The sequence below is a fragment of the Eumetopias jubatus genome, unplaced genomic scaffold (genome assembly GCF_037043125.1).
Source record: "Eumetopias jubatus isolate StellerSeaLion01/CBP00866 unplaced genomic scaffold, mEumJub1_p1.0 scaffold_1, whole genome shotgun sequence".
In the NCBI taxonomy this organism is placed as follows: Eukaryota; Metazoa; Chordata; class Mammalia; order Carnivora; family Otariidae; genus Eumetopias; species Eumetopias jubatus.
In genome coordinates, this window is record NW_028274807.1 from 48,277,931 (window position 1) to 48,281,766 (window position 3,836).

The window sequence follows — 3,836 nt, forward strand, 5'->3', positions numbered from 1 at the left end:
TCATGAGCAAGAAGAAATGCCACCACATACAACATATCCCTCAGAGCCAAGGTGAAAAATGAATCATTCTTTGCCACTTCTTCAAAAAAAGAAGAGGAAAAAAATAAAATTTTTTTTAAAAAGAGGAAAGGAGAAATATAGATTCTATCCTGTGTGAGCTCACAAATAGCCTCTCTTTTCTGCTCAGAGTTTCATTCTTTCTCTAGAGTTCTAATGTATGTCAAGTCACTTTCCACACTATTTCTCAAAATAGTGAATATCTCAAAATTTTGAATATCAATAAGAATTTTAAAACAAAACTAATCTATTATTGAAAAAGAAATCTTTCCCCATTATGAAAATGATTATTCAAATGCCATACTAAGCTATCATCCCTTCAATTTAGAAAAGTTAAGTACCTTTGGAAGACTATTGCCTTGAAGTACTTGACATTATACTTAGTATGAATAAAGGATATGACAATTGGCTTTCACTGGAAAGAAAGAATTAAGAAGCTAACTCTCACCAAGAGAGAACAGTAGAATAAATAAGAAGACAAACAACTAACTTAAGACCAAACTTCAACATCAATTTTATATGTGCCCTTTTAAGGGGTCAATGATGTGATAGGGTTTATGTGGGTTCAGGTATTCCTGCTGTCTTTAATTTCATCTTTGAAACAGTAGATTCATTCAACATGTCCTGAGAATCTAAAAGCATCTACTAAGTGCCAGGCACTTCTCTAGATACTGGGAATAGAGCAGCGAACAAAATGGACAAGGTCTCTGACTTCATGGAGTTTTAGTGCACTATAATTTAATATAATTACAATAAAGTATTATGATCAGCTGCTTCTGATCCGCTCAGTGTCCTCAAAGCCTTGCTCTCTTAGCCCGTTTCATCACATGGCTTCTTTGACTTGCATTTTTCTTAAACATCCCTAGCAATGCAGAACGACCTTCTTTTTTTTTTTTAAGATTTTATTTATTTATTTGACAGAGACAGCGAGAAAGGGAACACAAGCAGGGGGAGCGGGAGAGGGAGAAGCAGGCTTCCTGCTGAGCAGAGAGCCCGATGCAGGGCTCGATCCCAGGACCCTGGGATCATGAACAGAGCCGAAGGCAGACGCTTAATGACTGAGCCACCCAGGCGCCCCTGCAGAACTACTTTCTTAAAGTTCTCAATCTTTCTTGATTGCTGAGTAAAAAACAACAATTCCTACCCTTTTTTACAGTGAGACTATTAACTCTTCAGGCCACCCTCCTGCTATTTAGAGGAAGAAACTAGTTTCTGAAACATTGCAAAATGATTTCTCCGGCTCAAATAGCCCTTCCTCAACCCATCTCCTGTAAAGCTTTTCAACAATACAAATGCCATCCCTGGAAAGCTTATTTCATTAGGCCTCAGGTGGAACCCAGGCAACTGTTTGTTTTAACCATGTGGTTAAAACTATCATTCAGATGTGCTCCTGGGTTTAAGTGCATCACCTAGAGAGCTAATTCATTGAAATACACTTATTGCAATAACCTCTGCATAATTCAACTTTCCCTCGCATGCATCTTTCCCAGTCAACCTCCAAATACATCACCTTCTACCAGTATAGTCAACCTACACGTTGCATTTGTGACCACACTTGAATTGCATTGTTTGTGATCTCATCCATCTCTGACCCTAAGTGCTCTTAGCCTAGGTGCAGGCTCTATTTGCCTCTTTCTATAATTTATTTCTAATCTACCTATGTTAGACTCTTGTCAAAATTAAGGGTGACACCTGGGGCATCTGAGTGGCTCAGTTGGTTAAGTGTCTGCCTTAGGTTCAGGCCACGATCCCAGGGTCCTGGGATCGAGCCCTACATGGAGCCTACTTCTCCTTCTCCTCCCTGCTCATGTTCTCTCTCACTGTCTTTGTCTCTCTCTCTCTCTCTCAAATAAATAAAATCTTTAAAAAAAATAAGAGTGACACCTTTGTCTAAGCTAGTCTTGAATTTTAGGCCTTTTAAAACAAGTAATGACCGACTCGTTTCACTTAGCATAATATACTCTAGCTCTATCCACATCATTGCAAATGGCAATATTTCATTTTCTGATGGCTGTGTAATATTCCTGTGTGTGTGTGTGTGTGTGTGTGCGTGCCACATCTTCTTTATCCATTCATCAGTCAATAGACATTTGGGCTCTTCCCATACTTTGGCTATAATAAGTCAGTCAGAAAGACAAATACTGTATGATTTCACTCATATGTGGAATTTAAAAAAACAAAACAGATGAACATAGGGGAAGGAAGAAAAAAAGGAGAGGGAGGCAAACCACCAGAGACTATTAACTATAGAGAACAAACTGAGAGTCACTGGAGGGGAGGTAGGCAGGGGATGCGTGAAATGGGTGATGGGTATAAAGAAGGGTATTTGTTGTGATGAGCACTGGGTATTATTTGTAAGTGATGAATCACTAAATTCTACTCCTGGAAACAATATTATATTATATGTTAACTAACTGGAATTTAAATAAAAATTTGAAACAAAAAAAGGTAAAAAAGAATAATAATGATGCAAACAATAACCTGGAAATCAAATTGTTATCCCGCTTCCCCTATAACCTCCATTCACAACAATTATACAGAATACTCTGGCTGTGGGGCAGCCTGGATCTGACTGGGACGTGGACATTTATGGCCATCTTAGCTTCCTGGGAAAAGGCAATGTGAACCTGGATTTCTTTATTGGGCATGAAGTAATAGGAAAAGCAACATGTACCATGAAGTGGCCAACCCACTATGGTATAGTTGAAGACTGTCACTTGATGGAAAGGTGTATGGAGCATGTATTCTTTAAATACTTAAAGGAGAATTTGAAGGTCATTCCTTTCTTCTGATTAAACTTCCACTCAATGCTCCAGAGAACAGAATATATTGCTGAAATAACGTCTGAGCCCTTCAAAACTCCAGGCTTGTACATAGCCATGCAGGCTGCTCTTGCATTGGCAGCATACCAAACATCAAAACAAGTAAGAAAATTGAGAGTGACTGGTGCGGTACCAGATAGTGTAGATGGTGCCACTCCTGTCCTTCCTGCAGCTGAAGGACATGTGATAGGCAGCTGGGGCAAGCGCATTCCAATCCCAGGGCGAGCTATAATGTATTTCATTCAGCAACTGCTGAGAGGCTGCGAAGTAGGAATTCCTCCAGAGTAATCCCTGGAAACAGCTATGGAAGTAAAGAAGTGCTGCAGTTACGTCTGCCCTGATTTAGGAAAAGAATTTAACAAGTATGACACAGGAGAGCCAAGTGGATTAAACAGCCTACTGGAATCAAGGCAATCTCAAAGAAAGAATTTTCCATTGACGTTGGTTATGACAGATCCTTGGGACCTGAGATCTTTTTCATCCAGAATTTGCTAACCCAGACTTCATACAACCTACCCAAGAAGTAGTAGATGAAGTAATTCAGAATTATCTGATTGGTGTCAGGGTTCTCTCTATAAGAATACTGATTATCACTGAACTAGATGTGCAAGGACTTTGAGTGCACTTTTCTATTTTGAAGGAAAAAGGCGACCAAGTAAAAGATAAATTTCAAAAGTAACCTCATATACAATGAGGACAATGTATTTAATGCCACTCAACTGTACACTTAAAAATAGTTAAAATGGAAAATTTTTATGCTGTTTCTGTTTCCACGATCAAAGAAATAAATTTAAGAGAAAATTTTCAGCTAGCCTCATGACACTTGCTGTTACTCATTTATGGGGATTTCAGTATAATTAGGACAAGGGATTTCAGTAATTAAGAATTGCTACCATCCTCATCCAAAGGAAAATTGGTTTTTGTTGCAAGTACTTTTAGAACTAAGAAGCTAGTGAA

At 38.7% G+C, this 3,836-nt stretch overlaps 1 pseudogene; it reads left to right on the forward strand.

Annotated features, from left to right (window-relative positions):
* Window positions 1-2,687: 2,687 nt before the first annotated feature.
* LOC114221091 (actin-related protein 3 pseudogene) lies at window positions 2,688-3,498 on the forward strand (annotated as a pseudogene).
* The last annotated feature ends 338 nt before the right edge of the window (window positions 3,499-3,836 follow it).